This window comes from Bombina bombina, chromosome 5, assembly GCF_027579735.1.
Source record: "Bombina bombina isolate aBomBom1 chromosome 5, aBomBom1.pri, whole genome shotgun sequence".
Taxonomy (NCBI): domain Eukaryota; kingdom Metazoa; phylum Chordata; class Amphibia; order Anura; family Bombinatoridae; genus Bombina; species Bombina bombina.
The window spans coordinates 857439820-857458774 of record NC_069503.1 but is presented as its reverse complement, the minus strand read 5'-3'; positions in this window follow the sequence as shown (position 1 = coordinate 857458774).

The window sequence follows — 18955 nt, the reverse complement described above, 5'->3', positions numbered from 1 at the left end:
GCTTTCTATTCCTATAGATCTCCTCACAAGCTTGAAGTGGTCTTACAGCAACATGGGTACAGTCTATGGCACCTAGGACATTGGGCATCCCAGCCATCCTATAGAAATTTGACTTGATAGATTGCCATTCTTCAGGGGTAGATGGCAAACAAACATATTGATGAAAAATAACCATCATAGCCCCTATGACTTTGGATAAGTGGCGTGAAAAAGCAGATTGACTCATTCCAATAATGATGCTAGAAACTGCCTGAAAGGAGCCTGTTGCAAAAAAATGCAATGCAGCTAATAGTTTCAGAAGTCCCAGAATAGCTTGTGAACGAGCCGTCATCGGCTCCAAATGATCTTCAATCTCTCGATACAGGTGTAATATGGATTCACGATCAAGCCAGAATCTTTGTATGATCTCTCGGTCAGAGAGGCCGTGAAAACCAACCCGTGGAAGGAATACACGGGGGACACGAACTCTCCTTCTTCTAACCATACGATTAGCGACATTTCCAGTATTCTGTCTTCTAGCCCGGATTTGCATCACACGGAGAATAAACAAATACAGAATTCTCTCCATAGCTGCTGAAATGAACAATGTAAGTACAATGCTGATATTACTGCCTTTTATATATGTCTAGACTGGCGTCTAGAGTGACTTTCCTATTGTTTTGTACCTTGCCCGCCACCTAAAAGGTGGCGAGGCAAAAATAACGAGGTGGGGGCGGAGATTGACGCGAGCGGACAAATAGATTTTTTAGTACATTTGTTTTTGGCGAGTTGGTGGTCAAATGTGTCTAATTACAGTGAAAAATGGAGAGGTAGCGAGGTTTGTCGGATAAGTAAGCTCGCAATTTTAAAGATGCAAGTTTTAACATAATTGACGGCTTTGTACATATCAGTTTGCGAGTTTTGACGCGAGATTTGTTGCGGGTAGCTCACTGACTGCTTAGTACATGGAGCCCTTTATGAAGTGTTGAAAATACAACACTGGGGTAACATGAAATGGAAACAAGCACAAAAAAAAAGGTGCGATATCTAGGGAGATAGACCTGCCTAATAGAAAATACATTTACCGGGTCTTCTTCCAAAAAGGAAACTTGAGCTGATAGTCTAATGTAGTTGTCTTTTTAGAATGTAGTCAAAAGTGTTCCATACTCTTCATTTGGCTATCTGGTTGCCATAACAATAGCCTTTAGCATTATTTACTCTTGTAACAAAATCAAAGATGTCCTCTGAAGCGTCAGGATATACTTTACCGATAACCGGATATGACGCTAGTAACGCAAGTGATGTGTTACAAGAATCAAAAGAATTACAACACTAGACACCGGAAGTGATGTCATATTTTTTGGCGGCTAGCATCTTTGGTGTTTTTTTCTGTGATTGGTCAGAATTTATTTTATATACTTCACCACCTACTCATTGTTGATATTGTCTATAATAAGGCCTTTTTTAAGGCCGAAATGCGTCAACGACTAAATTTGACTATCAGCTCGAGTTTCCTTTTTAGAAGAAGACCCAGTTACCCCAGTGCTGTAGCTTTAGAAAAAACACTAGGAACAAGCAATAATACCTTTATCGTTTTTTTTTTTTGTTTTTTTTTACCTACACATTTGGATTTTCACTTTTTGGTTTATTGAACATTTGTTTATCGAACATTTGTTTATTCTTTGGACTTTATCTTTTTTCAGAATATTTTTTCAAGACTTCATAAAGGGCGCCATGTACTAAGAGGCGGGCGGACAGCTTCTTAACTCGCGAAGCTGTCCGCCCACCTCCGCTACACACGGGCAGCGGATCTATTTATCCGCTTGCCCATATGTACCATTACACACTCATCGGAGTGTGTAATGCCCGCCCCTTCAATCGGGCGACCAATCACGCGACTGAAGGGGCTGTCAATCACCGAGAGCAAGCGTGCTCTCAGTGATATTTCTTCGCCACCTAAGAGGTGGCGTAGGCTGTAGGAAGCAGCGGTCTAATGACCGCTGCTTCTTACATTGCGGGAAGCAGGCTTGCATATGCAAACCTGCTCCGCAAAGGCTCCGGAGCAGCTTTCACTGCTTCGTACATGGAGCCCAAAGACTTCACTTTTCACGCCCCCTTATTCTAACTCTAACTTTTTACACATTTTCTACACATTTTTTGCACACTCAAGCCATTTAGGCGTTCCTTACACTACTCTGCCAGTCTCTTTCAACAATCTTGTTAGGTGATTGTTTACTTTAAGTGAGCCTGTGTGCCATCTTCTTCTGGAACTGTATACTATATTTCTTTCCAGATGTGTCACAATGGACTTACTCTCCCACTCACAAAGATGGTCACTCCCTTGATCTGATTTTCAGTTATCGATGCATTATCTCAAACTTCACAAACTCACCTTTCCTCTTTCAGACCACCACCTCCTCACTTGTACCATCACCTCCCTCTCTACATCTCTCCCTCCTTCTACCCCCCACACTAAACTTCACAGAAGAATCAAGTCATTAGATCAGCAACAGCTCGCCAACTCTCTCGAACCACTTCTCTCTTCCACCCCCTCCTTTTCCGGTCATGATGAATCCATCTTCCACTATAACTCCACCCTTACATCGGTCATTGATAACCTGGCCCCACCTACCATAGCTCGGAAAACATACACTTATCCTCAGCCCTGGCATACTCCTCTGACACGGTACCTAGGCAAATCTTTCCATACTGCTGAGCGACACTGGAGGAAATCTCGGTGTTCTGCTGACTTTCTTCACTATAAGTTCATCTTGGACTCTTACTATTCTGCCCTTAATCTATAAAAGCAACACTACTTTTCTACTCTTATCTCTACTCTTTCTTCAAACCCAAAACGTCTGTTCTCCATTTTCAATACTCTTCTCCGCCAACCCCCACCACAACTTTTCTCTCACAACTTTTTGCCAGCTACTTCAACAACAAAATCGACTCCATCAGAACTGAAATCAGCTCTCAACATACTACCCCCACAAAAGCTCCCAATCATCCAAAAACCCACATAGCCATAAATTTAGCTCTTTTGCCCCTGTTACAGATGATGAAGTTTCTGCCCTTATACTATCCTCTCACCTTACTACCTGTCCTCTCGACCCCATCCCCACACAACTACTCCCTTCCCTCTCTTCTACCCTTACCCCTATACTCACACACATCTTCAACCTCTCCCTCAGCACTGGTACAGTTCCCACCTCTCTTAAACATGCATTAGTCATACCTGTCCTCAAAAAACCTTCTCTCGATCCAACCTCCCCATCCAACTACCGCCCTATTTCCCTACTACCTCTTGCCTCAAGGCTTCTTGAAAAGCAAGTATATGCACATCTATCCCATTTCCTTACATTAAACTCCCTCCTTGACCCACTGCAATCTGGATTTTGCCCCCTTCACTCAACAGAGACAGCAATTGTTAAGGTTACCAACGACCTACTTACAGCAAAATCAAAAGACCACTTCTCTCTACTTATCCTCCTTGATCTGTCTGCAGCCTTTGATACTGTCGACCATCCTCTTTTGCTCTATACCCTCCAATCCTTCAGCATCTGTGACACAGCTCTCTCTTGGTTCTCTTCCTATCTGTCTAACCGTACCTTTAGTGTAGCCTTCTCTGGGGTATCCTCTGCCTCTTTCTGTTGGGGTACCACAAGGCTCTGTCCTCGGTCCCCTTCTCTTCTCTATCTACACATCCTCACTAGGTTCCTAAATAAAGTCCCACAGGTTTCATTATCATTTGTATGCCGACGATACTCAAATCTTCCTCTCTGCACCAGAATTATCTACTTCCTTGCTAACCCTTGTCACTAACTGTCTCTCTCATATCTCATCTTGGATGTCCTCTCACTACCTCAAGCTAAATCTCTCCAAAACTGAGCTCCTAATTTTCCCCCCTTCTTCAAAAATCTCCACCCCCCATGTCTCTTTAACTGTTGACAACTCCATCATTACCCCAATCTCACATGTCCGATGTCTTGGGGTCACACTTGACTCAGAACTTTCATTTACTCCTCACATTCAGTCCTTGGCTAAAGCCTGCCGCTTCCACCTTAAAAACATTGCTAAAATTAGACATTTCCTTACACAAGACACAACAAAGTATTTAATCCACTCTCTGATCCTTTCCTGCCTCGACTACTGCAACTCTATCCTCTCTGGTCTCCCTAGCTGCCACCTAGCTCCTTTACAATCCATAATGAATGCCTCTGCCAGGCTCATCTTCCTTGCACGTCACTCTTCATCTGCTGCACCTCTCTGCCAATCCTTTCACTGGCTCCCTCTTGCCTCCAGGATTAAACACAAAATTCTCACTCTGACACACAAAGCCCTCAATTGCGCTGCTCCCCCTTACATCTCAGACCTTGTCTCCAGATACTGTCCCTCCTGTTCCCTTCACTCCACTCATGATCTCCTACTCTCCTCCTCTCTTATTACCTCCTCACATTCCCGTCTACATGATTTCTCAAGACTGGCTCCCATTTTATGGAGCTCTCTGTTCAATAAGAATCTTCCCTAGTTTTAAAAGCTTCAAGTGCTCCCTGAAGACTCTACTATTCAGGGATTCTTACAACCTACACTGACCTTCCTATCTCCACTGCTATCCCCTAAAACCCCATAGCATGTAAGCCTATGAGCCCAGCTGTTTTTAGTTCACCTTCATAAGAGCCGACTACAACAGTGCAACTCTCGGCAGGACCCTTCAACCATTTGATCCCTGTAATTGTTTTTATATAACACTCATGTTCATAGCGCTGCAGAACCTCTACAAATACCTGATAATAATATATGTTTGCAAATATATATTGGAACAAAAGAAAGGCAGGATGGCGCTATATACAACAGAGCTCAGAGATATACAGGTATAGCTAGGTCACCTATACCTTAAAGAGAAACCAGTTAATTATACAATATGCGATAAAATATATTTATAATAAATAATGATAAAATTATAAAACAAGGGTTTATAAAAGCACAATGTCCATAAAAGCAGCCACACAGTCAGCAGATGTTATTGAAATTGTATCTTCATATAACGCTCCCCCTTGGGTGTGCACTTACTTTAAGCAACCTCAATCATATGAGGTAAGGAGAAGTTTGGTACCCCCTGAAGTATGGATCCACCGGAAAGTAGGATTTCTTGTGTTTTCACAACTTGCCACTTTTGTTCTCTGGTAGATGGAAACTTTCGATCTCAATCCACATTATATAAAATAAGCCAAACAGAAGTACATAGTGTAACACCGTTTTAATGAACACACATTAAAAGCAAGCAGGTAAATACAACTCACATTTAAGGTCCTCAAAACATGAGGTATGAAATCGGCACATAAATTAAACAGAGCTGGAAATGTGCAATGCACACAAGCAGGCAATTTTTCTCAGTTCTCTATTTCACAAGTCATTCACAACAAAGTTCTGGGGTTTTCACTGGGGGTAATCCTTCCCTTAGAACAAAAAACCTCTGGTCCCAAAAGCATGGATCCAGAATGTCTCCCTTTGTCTTAGTAGGGTCTCTCTATTTCCTCCCCTTCTTCCTACATGTACATGTTCTAGAATAGTGCCCCTTAAGCAATCTGGATTTTGGTTTTGAACAAGCCTATAGTGATCAGACAGGTTATGGGACTTGAGACCCTCCTTTTTATTCATAATATGTTCATATAACCATTTTTTATAAGGTCTCGTGGTTCTCCCTATGTACTGAAGGTTACATCCACATTGTATTAGATACACTACAAAGGTGGTCTTACAGATAACTAAGTGGGCAATTTTACATTCTTTATCATTTGAAGTTGAGTTAACCAATTTAGTTGGTCTATTGCCATGGTACATGTGTTCACAAGAGACACAATTAAGCCTATTGCATTTATAAAAACCTATGGTGCCCTTACTCAGCCATGTTTCATTAGTTTTTAAATCTATAATTGGCTTGGTGCCACTATTGTTTTTAAATTTTTGTTTCTTTTTAAAATGCAATTGGGTTTTATGGACATTGTGCTTCTATAAACCCTTGTTTTATAATTTTATCATTATTTATTATAAATATCTTTTATCACATATCTTATAATTAACTGGTTTCTCTTTAAGGTATAGGCGACCTATCTATACCTGTATATCTCTGAGCTCTGTTGTATATAGCGCCATCCTGCCTTTCTTTTATTCCTATTTTGTTATTAGAGGTGTGAAGGGATTCCTCTTGTTATATGGGACTGGCAGTCTGTGTACTTAACAGATATATTAGTATATAGAGGTGCCCCATATAGAGGTACTTGATTCTTTCCTTAGTAGCGCAATAGGGTTAGTTAGGGGGTTTCTTTCCCCCCCCCCAGCTTTCCACCTTTTTTACTACTTGCAAATATATATATATATATATATATATATATATATATATGTGGTAGCACAAAAATGCTCTGCTCTCAACAATATCAAACAATTGAAAACACAACACAGCTTTAAAAAAAAAATTATTTGTTAAATATATGTGTGCCACAATTATTGGCACCCCAATTAATTCATATGAGAAAATATTTTTGAAGTATATTCCCATTGATATTTTACATTTTTAGTACACCTGGGTAACTATGAAGAGGAAATTGTTCAACCATGACTTCTTGTTTCACAGGGGTATAATTATGAGGAAACATATACAACAAATTCCCTTAGTCATTCATCACAATGGGTAAGACCAAGGAATATAGCTGTGATGTGCAGCATAAGGTTGTTGAGCTTCAAAAAATGGGAAGTGGCTATAAGAAAATAGCAAAAGCATTGAAAAGGCCAATTTCCACCATTATGGCAATAATTAAGAAGTTCCAGTAAACTGGAAATGTTATGAATCAACCTGGAAGAGGACGTGTGTCTATATTGTCTCAATGCACTGTGAAGAGGATGGTTCAAGTGGCCAAAATATCTCCAAGGATCACAGCTGGAGAATTGCAGAAGTTAGTTGCATCTTGGAGTAAGAAAGTCCCCAAAACTACAATCTGATGTCACCTACATCTGCACAAGTTGTTTGGAAGGGTTTCAAGAAAAAAGCCTCTACTCTCATTCAAAAACAAACTCAAGCATCATCTGTTTGCCAGACACTACTGAAACTTCAAATGGGATTGGATACTATGATCAGATGAAACCAATATAGAGCTTTTTGGCAATAAATACCAGGTTTTTGCGCACACAGAGAGGTAGCCATATTAAAAATACCTCATGCCCATTGTTAAATATGGTGGTGGTTCTTTAATGTTTTGAGGTTGTTTATCTGCCAGAGGACCTGGATATTTTGTTAGGATACATGGCATCATGAACTCTAGCAAATATCAGCAGATATTAAATGAACTGCCAGAAAACTAAAAATGGTCAGTTGTTGGATCTTCCAGTAAGACAATGATCCAAAACATACATCAAAATCAACACAGAAATGGTTTACTGACCACAAAATCAAGGTCCTGCCATGGCCATCCCATTCCCCTTACTTTAACCCCAAAGAAAACCTGTGGGGTGAACTGAAGAGGAGAGTCCACCAGCATTTACTTCAAAATTATCCAACCTCATCGGGCATTATAGGAGAAGACTCAGAGCTGTTATCTTGACAAAGCGTGGTACCACAAAGTATTGACTAAACGGGTGCCAATAATTGTGGCACACCTAAATTTAACAAAGTTTATTTTTTTGGACAAACCTATGTTGTGTTTGCAATTGTTGGATAACCATAAGAGCAGAATATTTTTGTATACTTTTTGGATAAACGATCAAAAGTTTAAATAATAAAGACAAATTTTCATAGCCTTCTTGGCTCATATTTACCAAGAGTGCCATATATAAATATCTAGACATATATATGTATGCATTTCTATGTTAAAGGCCTTTGCAGCACTTTTATTTTCTAACACCTGAGACCTCATATCTTTGAGCCCTTTTTTATTTAATAATTTATGATTGTAACTGTACTGTTAAATGCATTTTTGATGTTTTTGTGCAAGTTTTTTCTCTTGTGTAAAAGTTAGCTAAAGCTCTGAAATTGTACTAACCTGACGCCCGTTAAATTTGATCTCGTCACCTCTTTAGTAAATTAAATTGTGCTCAAACACATTTACTTTCAACTCATAATATGCACACTGTTTCCAATGCAAAGAGCCACAAAATACCCCTTATCATTCACATGCTAGTGTTCAACTCAAAATCTATCCCTGAGCTGGATCAATTAGCTTTGTGTCTACCAGGTGTGCTGCATTCTGCAACCACCTATTTAAAAAAAAAAATGCAGTAGTGTTTCAGTTGTTTGTAATGTGTGCTGTTTACTTACGGAAACCTAGCATTGCATTCTTCTGGTTTAAAATACCATACGAGATATGAAACTATGAAACAATTTTTTTTCTTTCATGATTCTGATAGATCATGCAATTTAAAACAACTTCTAATTTACTTCTAATATCAGTTTTTCTTTGTTTACTTGGTATCTTGGTCACTTTGTTTAAAAAGCTGGGATATAAGCTGAGGAGACGGCCCATTTCTGGAGCACTATATGACAGCACTATTTCCTGCCTGCCACTTCCACCTTAAAAACATCGCTAAATTTAGACATTTCCTTACACAAGTCACAACAAAGAGTTTAATCCACTCTCTCATCCTTTCCCGCCTTGACTACTGCAACTCTATCCTCTCTGGTCTCCTTAGCTGCCACCTAGCTCCTTTAAAATCCATAATGAATGCCTCTGCCAGGCTCATCTTCCTTGCACGCCACTCTTCATCTGCCGCACATCTCTGCCAATCCTTTCACTGGCTTCCTCTTGCCTCCAGGATTAAACACAAAGTTCTCACTCTGACACACAAAGCCCTCCATTGCACTGCTCCCCTTTACATCTCAGACCTTGTCTCCAGATACTCTCCCTCCCATTCCCTTCGCTCCGCTCATGATCTCCTACTCTCCTCCTCTCTTGTTACCTCCTCACATTCCCGTCTACAAGATTTCTCGAGACTGGCTCCCATCTTATGGAACTCTCTGCCTCACTCCATAAGAATCTACCCTAGTTTTAAAAGCTTCAAGTGCTCCCTGAAGACTCTACTATTCAGGGATTCTTACAACCTACACTGACCTTCCTATCTCCACTGCTATCCCCTAAAACCCCATAGCATGTAAGCCTATGAGCCCAGCTGTTTTTCGTTCACCTTCATAAGAGCCGACTACAACAGTGCAACTCTCGGCAGGACCCTTCAACCATTTGATCCCTGTAATTGTTTTTATATACCACTCATGTTCATAGCGCTGCAGAACCTCTACAAATACCTGATAATAATATATGTTTGCAAATATATATTGGAACAAAAGAAAGGCAGGATGGCGCTATATACAACAGAGCTCAGAGATATACAGGTATAGCTAGGTCACCTATACCTTAAAGAGAAACCAGATAATTATACAATATGCGATAAAATATATTTATAATAAATAATGATAAAATTATAAAACAAGGGTTTATAAAAGCACAATGTCCATAAAAGCAGCCACACAGTCAGCAGATGTTATTGAAATTGTATCTTCATATAACGCTCCCCCTTGGGTGTGCACTTACTTTAAGCAACCTCAATCATATGAGGTAAGGATGAGTCAGTATCGCTGAGAAGTTTGGTACCCCCTGAAGTATGGATCCACCGGGAAGTAGGATTTCTTGTGTTTTCACAACTTGCCACTTTTGTTCTCTGGTAGATGGAAACTTTCGATCTCAATCCACATTATATAAAATAAGCCAAACAGAAGTACATAGTGTAACACCGTTTTAATGAACACACATTAAAAGCAAGCAGGTAAATACAACTCACATTTAAGGTCCTCAAAACATGAGGTATGAAATCGGCACATAAATTAAACAGAGCTGGAAATGTGCAATGCGCACAAGCAGGTAATTTTTCTCAGTTCTCTATTTCACAAGTCATTCACAACAAAGTTCTGGGGTTTTCACTGGGGGTAATCCTTCCCTTAGAACAAAAAACCTCTGGTCCCAAAAGCATGGATCCAGAATGTCTACCTTTGTCTTAGTAGGGTCTCTCTATTTCCTCCCCTTCTTCCTACATGTACATGTTCTAGAATAGTGCCCCTTAAGCAATCTGGATTTTGGTTTTGAACAAGCCTATAGTGATCAGATAGGTTATGGGACTTGAGACCCTCCTTTTTATTCGTAATATGTTCATATAATCATTTTTTGTAAGGTCTTTTGGTTCTCCCTATGTACTGAAGGTTACATCCACATTGTATTAGATACACTACAAAGGTGGTCTTACAGTTAACTAAGTGGGCAATTTTACATTCTTTATCATTTGATGTTGAGTTAAACAATTTAGTTGGTCTATTGCCATGGTACATGTGTTCACAAGAGACACAATTAAGCCTATTGCATTTATAAAAACCAATGGTGCCCTTACTCAGCCATGTTTCATTAGTTTTTAAATCTATAATTGGCTTGGTGCCACTATTGTTTTTAAATTTTTATTTCTTTTTAAAATGCAATTGGGTTTTATGGACATTGTGCTTCTATAAACCCTTGTTTTATAATTTTATCATTATTTATTATAAATATCTTTTATCACATATTGTATAATTAACTGGTTTCTCTTTAAGGTATAGGCAACCTATCTATACCTGTATATGTCTGAGCTCTGTTGTATATAGCGCCATCCTGCCTTTGTTTTATTCCTATTTTGTTATTAGAGGTGTGAAGGGATTCCTCTTGTTATATGGGACTGGCAGTCTGTGTACTTAACAGATATATTAGTATATAGAGGTGCCCCATATAGAGGTACTTGATTCTTTCCTTAGTAGCGCAATAGGGTTAGTTAGGGGGTTTCTTCCCCCCCAGCTTTCCACCTTTTTTACTACTTGCAAATATATATATATATATATATATATATATATATATATATATATGTGGTAGCACAAAAATACTCTGCTCTCAACAATATCAAACAATTGAAAACACAACACAGCTTTAAAAAAAATATATTTGTTAAATATATGTGTGCCACAATTATTGGCACCCCAATTAATTCATATGAGAAAAATATTTTTGAAGTATATTCCCATTGATATTTTACATTTTTAGTACACCTGGGTAACTATGAAGAGGAAATAGTTCAACCATGACTTCTTGTTTCACAGGGGTATAATTATGAGGAAACATATACAACAAATTCCCTTAGTCACTCATCACAATGGGTAAGACCAAGGAATGGGAAGTGGCTATAAGAAAATAGCAAAAGCATTGAAAAGGCCAATTTCCACCATTATGGCAATAATTAAGAAGTTCCAGTAAACTGGAAATGTTATGAATCAACCTGGAAGGGTTTCAAGAAAAAAGCCTCTACTCTCATTCAAAAACAAACTCAAGCATCATCCGTTTGCCAGACACTACTGAAACTTCAAATGGGATTGGATACTATGATCAGATGAAACCAATATAGAGCTTTTTGGCAATAAATACCAGGTTTTTGCGCACACAGAGAGGTAGCCATATTAAAAATACCTCATGCCCATTGTTAAATATGGTGGTGGTTCTTTAATTTTTTGAGGTTGTTTCTCTGCCAGAGGACCTGGATATTTTGTTAGGATACATGGCATCATGAACTCTAGCAAATATCAGCAGATATTAAATGAACTGCCAGAAAACTAAAAATGGTCAGTTGTTGGATCTTCCAGTAAGACAATGATCCAAAACATACATCAAAATCAACACAGAAATGGTTTACTGACCACAAAATCAAGGTCCTGCCATGGCCATCCCATTCCCCTTACTTTAACCCCAAAGAAAACCTGTGGGGTGAACTGAAGAGGAGAGTCCACCAGCATTTACTTCAAAATTCTCCAACCTCATCGGGCATTATAGGAGAAGACTCAGAACTGTTATCTTGACAAAGCGTGGTACCACAAAGTATTGACTAAAAGGGTGCCAATAATTGTGGCACACATAAATTTAACAAAGTTTATTTTTTTGGACAAACCTATGTTGTGTTTGCAATTGTTGGATAACCATAAGAGCAGAATATTTTTGTATACTTTTTGGTAGACATGTGCATGGCTAAAAAATTCGGTTCGTTTTCGGTTCGGATCGATTCGGACTTTTCGAATTTCGTTTCGGATCGAATCGGATTCGGCAAAATTTGAATAAATTTGTTTCGGATTTATTCGGATCCGAATAAATTCGTTTCGGATTTATTCGGATTCGGCTGAATTCGGTTCTATTCCGTTCCGAAATTCGGTATGTTTTTAGTACACTAACACCCATTTAGTACACTAAGTCACTAACACCCATAAACTACCTATGAACCACTAAACCGAGGCCCCCCACATCGCAAACCCTATAATAACATTATTTAACCCCTAATCTGCCGATCGGATATCGCCGCAACCTACATTATAGCTATTAACCCCTAATCTGCTGTCCCTAACACCGCCGACCCCTACATTATAGTTATTAACCCCTAATCTGCCTCCCCCAACGTCGCCGCAATCTAACTACAAGTATTAACCCCTAATCTGCCGACCCGATATCGCCGCCACCTACATTATAGCTATTAACCCCTAATCTGCTGTCCCTAACACCGCCGACCCCTACATTATAGTTATTAACCCCTAATCTGCCTCCCCCAACGTCGCCGCAATCTAACTACAAGTATTAACCCCTAATCTGCCGACCCGATATCGCCGCCGCCTACATTATAACTATTAACCCCTAATCTGCTGTCCCTAACACCGCCGACTCCTACATTATAGTTATTAACCCCTAATCTGCCTCCCCCAACGTCGCCGCAATCTAACTACAAGTATTAACCCCTAATCTGCCGACCCGATATCGCCGCCGCCTACATTATAGCTATTAACCCCTAATCTGCTGTCCCTAACACCGCCGACCCCTACATTATAGTTATTAACCCCTAATCTGCCCCCCCCAACGTCGCCGCAATCTAACTACAAGTATTAACCCCTAATCTGCCGACCCGATATCGCTGCCGCCTACATTATAGCTATTAACCCCTAATCTGGTGTCCCTAACACCGCCGACCCCTACATTATAGTTATTAACCCCTAATCTGCCTCCCCCCAACGTCGCCACAATCTAACTACAAGTATTAACCCCTAATCTGCCGATTAACCCCTAAACCGCCGCACTCCCGCCTCGCAAACACTATAATACATTTTATTAACCCCTAATCTGCCCTCCCTAACATCGCCGCCACCTACCTACAATTATTAACCCCTAATCTCCCGCCCCCAACGTCACCGCTACTATAATAAGGTTATTAACCCCTAAACCTAAGTCTAACCCTAACACTAACACCCCCTAACTTAAATATAATTTAAATAAAACGAAATAAGTTTACTATAGTTAAATAAATGAATCCTATTTAAAACTAAAGACTTACCTGTAAAATAAACCCTAAGATAGCTGCAATATAACTAATAGTTACATTGTAGCTATTTTAGGATTTATTTTTATTTGACAGGCAACTTTGTATTTATTTTAACTAGGTACAATAGTTATTAAATAGTTAATAACTATTTAATAACTACCTAGCTAAAATAAATACAAATTTACCTGTAAAATAAATCCTAACCTAAGTTACAATTACACCTAACACTACACTATCATTAAATTAACTAAATAAATGAATCATATTTAAAACAAAATACTTACCTGTAAAATAAACCCTAAGATAGCTGCAATATAACTAATAGTTACATTGTAGCTATTTTAGGATTTATATTTATTTTACAGGCAACTTTGTATTTATTTTAACTAGGTACAAAAGCTATTAAATAGTTATTGACTAATTAATAGCTACCTAGTTAAAATAATTACAAAATTACCTGTAAAATAAATCCTAACCTAAGTTACAATTAAACCTAACACTACACTGTCATTAAATAAATTAACTACAAGTACCTACAATTATCTACAATTAAATAGACTAAAGTACAAAAACCCCCCACTAAATTACAAAAAAAAAACAAACACTAAATTACAAAAAATAAAAAAATATTACAAGAATTTTAAACTAATTACACCTAATCTAAGCCCCCTAATAAAATAACAAAGCCCCCCCAAAATAAAAAAAATGCCCTACCCTATACTAAATTACAAAAGTTAACAGCTCTATTACCTTACCAGCCCTGAACAGGGCCCTTTGCGGGGCATGCCCCAAAGAAAACAGCTCTTTTGCCTGTAAAAAAAAACACAATCCCCCCCCCACATTACAACCCACCACCCACATACCCCTACTCTAACCCAAGCCCCCCTTAAATAAACCTAACACTACCCCCCTGAAGATCTCCCTACCTTGAGTCGTGTTCACCCAGCCGGGCCGAAGTCTTCATCCGATGGGGCAGAAGAGGACATCCAGACCGGCAGAAGTCTTCATCCAAGCGGGGCAAGAAGAGGTCTTCCATCCATCATACAAGTACCAAAATACAAACAAACACTAAATTACAAAAAATAATAAAATATTACAATAATTTTAAACTAATTACACCTAATCTAAGCCCCCGACTAGCTATTAATATAGCTTCAATATAACTAATAGTTACATTGTAGCTATTTTAGGATTTATATTTATTTTACAGGCAACTTTGTATTTATTTTAACTAGGTACAATAGCTATTAAATAGTTAATAACTATTTAATAACTACCTAGCTAAAATAAATACAAATTTACCTGTAAAATAAATCATAACCAAAGTTACAATTACACCTAACACTACACTATCATTAAATTAACTAAATAAATGAATCCTATATAAAACTAAATACTTACTTGTAAAATAAACCCTAATATAGCTACAATATAACTAATAGTTACATTGTAGCTATTTTAGCATTTATATTTATTTTACAGGCAACTTTGTATTTATTTTAACTAGGTACAATAGCTATTAAATAGATATTTACTGTTTAATAGCTACCTAGTTAAAATAATTACAAAATTACCTGTAAAATAAATCCTAACCTAAGTTACTATTAAACCTAACACTACACTATAATTAAATAAATTAACTACAAGTACCTACAATTAAATACAATGAAATAAACTAAACTAAAGTACAAAAAAAACAGACACTAAATTACAAAAAATAAAAAAAATTACAAGAATTTTAAACTAATTACACCTAATCTAAGCCCCCTAATAAAATAACAAAGCCCCCCAAAATAAAAAAATGCCCTACCCTATACTAAATTACAAAAGTAATCAGCTCTATTACCTTACCAGCCCTGAACAGGGCCTTTTGCGGGGCATGCCCCAAAGAAAACAGCTCTTTTGCCTGTAAAAAAAAACACAATACCCCCCCCACATTACAACCCACCACCCACATACCCCTACTCTAACCCAAACCCCCCTTAAATAAACCTAACACTACCCCCCTGAAGATCTCTCTACCGTGTCTTCACCCAGCGGGCCGAAGTCTTCATCCGATCGGGCAGAAGAGGACATCCAGACCGGCAGAAGTCTTCATCCAAGCGGGGCAAGAAGAGGTCTTCCATCCATCAGAAGTCTTGATCCAGGCGGCATCTTCTCTGTTCATCCATCCGGAGCGGAGCGGCAGCATCCTGAAGACATCCCACGCAGAGCATCCTCTTCTTTCTTGATCCGACGACTAGGTGACTGTACCTTTAAGTGACGTCATCCAAGATGGCGTCCCTTGAATTCCGATTGGCTGATAGGATTCTATCAGCCAATCGGAATTAAGGTAGGAAAAATCTGATTGGCTGATTCAATCAGCCAATCAGATTCAAGTTCAATCCGATTGGCTGATCCAATCAGCCAATCAGATTGAGCTCGCATTCTATTGGCTGATCGGAACAGCCAATATAATGCGAGGTCAATCTGATTGGCTGATTCCATCAGCCAATCGGATTGAACTTGAATCTGATTGGCTGATTGAATCAGCCAATCAGATTTTTCCTACCTTAATTCCGATTGGCTGATAGAATCCTATCAGCCAATCGGAATTCAAGGGACGCCATCTTGGATGACGTCACTTAAAGGTACAGTCACCTAGTCGTCGGATCAAGAAAGAAGAGGATGCTCTGCGTGGGATGTCTTCAGGATGCTGCCGCTCCGCTCCGGATGGATGAACAGAGAAGATGCCGCCTGGATCAAGACTTCTGATGGATGGAAGACCTCTTCTTGCCCCGCTTGGATGAAGACTTCTGCCGGTCTGGATGTCCTCTTCTGCCCGATCGGATGAAGACTTCGGCCTGCTGGGTGAAGACACGGTAGAGAGATCTTCAGGGGGGTAGTGTTAGGTTTATTTAAGGGGGGTTTGGGTTAGAGTAGGGGTATGTGGGTGGTGGGTTGTAATGTGGGGGGGGGTATTGTGTTTTTTTTTACAGGCAAAAGAGCTGTTTTCTTTGGGGCATGCCCCTGCAAAAGGCCCTTTTAAGGGCTGGTAAGGTAATAGAGCTGATTACTTTTGTAATTTAGTATAGGGTAGGGCATTTTTTTATTTTGGGGGGCTTTGTTATTTTATTAGGGGGCTTAGATTAGGTGTAATTAGTTTAAAATTCTTGTAATTTTTTTTATTTTTTGTAATTTAGTGTTTGTTTTTTTTTGTACTTTAGTTTAGTTTATTTCATTGTATTTAATTGTAGGTACTTGTAGTTAATTTATTTAATGATAGTGTAGTGTTAGGTTTAATAGTAACTTAGGTTAGGATTTATTTTACAGGTAATTTTGTAATTATTTTAACTAGGTAGCTATTAAACAGTAAATATCTATTTAATAGCTATTGTACCTAGTTAAAATAAATACAAAGTTGCCTGTAAAATAAATATAAATGCTAAAATAGCTACAATGTAACTATTAGTTATATTGTAGCTATATTAGGGTTTATTTTACAGGTAAGTATTTAGTTTTATATAGGATTAATTTATTTAGTTAATTTAATGACAGTGTAGTGTTAGGTGTAATTGTAACTTAGGTTAGGGTTTATTTTACAGGTAAATTTGTATTTATTTTAGCTAGGTAGTTATTAAATAGTTATTAACTATTGTACCTAGTTAAAATAAATACAAAGTTGCCTGTAAAATAAATATAAATCCTAAAATAGCTACAATGTAACTATTAGTTATATTGAAGCTATATTAATAGCTAGTAGGGGGCTTAGATTAGGTGTAATTAGTTTAAAATTATTGTAATATTTTATTATTTTTGGTAATTTAGTGTTTGTTTGTATTTTGGTACTTGTATGATGGATGGAAGACCTCTTCTTGCCCCGCTTGGATGAAGACTTCTGCCGGTCTGGATGTCCTCTTCTGCCCCATCGGATGAAGACTTCGGCCCGGCTGGGTGAACACGACTCAAGGTAGGGAGATCTTCAGGGGGGTAGTGTTAGGTTTATTTAAGGGGGGTTTGGGTTAGAGTAGGGGTATGTGGGTGGTGGGTTGTAATGTGGGGGGGGGATTGTGTTTTTTTTTTACAGGCAAAAGAGCTGTTTTCTTTGGGGCATGCCCCGCAAAGGGCCCTGTTCAGGGCTGGTAAGGTAATAGAGCTGTTAACTTTTGTAATTTAGTATAGGGTAGGGCATTTTTTTTTATTTTGGGGGGCTTTGTTATTTTATTAGGGGGCTTAGATTAGGTGTAATTAGTTTAAAATTCTTGTAATATTTTTTTATTTTTTGTAATTTAGTGGGGGGGGGGTTGTACTTTAGTTTAGTTTTTTTAATTGTATTTAATTGTAGGTACTTGTAGTTAATTTATTTAATGATAGTGTAGTGTTAGGTTTTATTGTAACTTAGGTTAGGATTTATTTTACAGGTAATTTTGTAATTATTTTAACTAGGTAGCTATTAATTAGTCAATAACTATTTAATAGCTATTGTACCTAGTTAAAATAAATACAAAGTTGCCTGTAAAATAAATATAAATGCTAAAATAGCTACAATGTAACTATTAGTTATATTGCAGCTATCTTAGGGTTTATTTTACAGGTAAGTATTTAGTTTTAAATATGAGTCATTTATTTAATTAATTAAATGATAGTGTAGTGTTAGGTGTAATTGTAACTTAGGTTAGGATTTATTTTACAGGTAAATTTGTATTTATTTTAGCTAGGTAGTTATTAAATAGTTATTAACTATTTAATAACTATTGTACCTAGTTAAAATAAATACAAAGTTGCCTGTAAAATAAAAATAAATCCTAAAATAGCTACAATGTAACTATTAGTTATATTGCAGCTATGTTAGGGTTTATTTTACAGGTAAGTCTTTAGTTTTAAATAGGATTCATTTATTTAACTATAGTAAACTTATTTCGTTTTATTTAAATTATATTTAAGTTAGGGGGTGTTAGTGTTAGGGTTAGACTTAGGTTTAGGGGTTAATAACCTTATTATAGTAGCGGCGACGTTGGGGGCGGGAGATTAGGGGTTAATAATTGTAGGTAGGTGGCGGCGATGTTAGGGAGGGCAGATTAGGGGTTAATAAAATGTATTATAGTGTTTGCGAGGCGGGAGTGCAGCGGTTTAGGGGTTAATACATTTATTATAGTTGCGGCGATTTGCGGTCGGCAGATTAGGGGTTAATACTTGTAGATAGATTGTGGCGACGTTGGGGGGGGGCAGATTAGGGGTTAATAACTATAATGTAGGGGTCTGCGGTGTTAGGGACAGCAGATTAGGGGTTAATAGCTATAATGTAGGTGGCGGCGATATCGGGTCGGCAGATTAGGGGTTAATACTTGTAGTTAGATTGCGGCGACGTTGGGGGGGGGCAGATTAGGGGTTAATAACTATAATGTAGGGGTCGGCGGTGTTAGGGACAGCAGATTAGGGGTTAATAGCTATAATGTAGGCGGCGGCGATATTCGGTCAGCAGATTAGGGGTTAATACTTGTAGTTAGATTGCGGCGACGTTGGGGGAGGCAGATTAGGGGTTAATAACTATAATGTAGGGGTCGGCGGTGTTAGGGACAGCAGATTAGGGGTT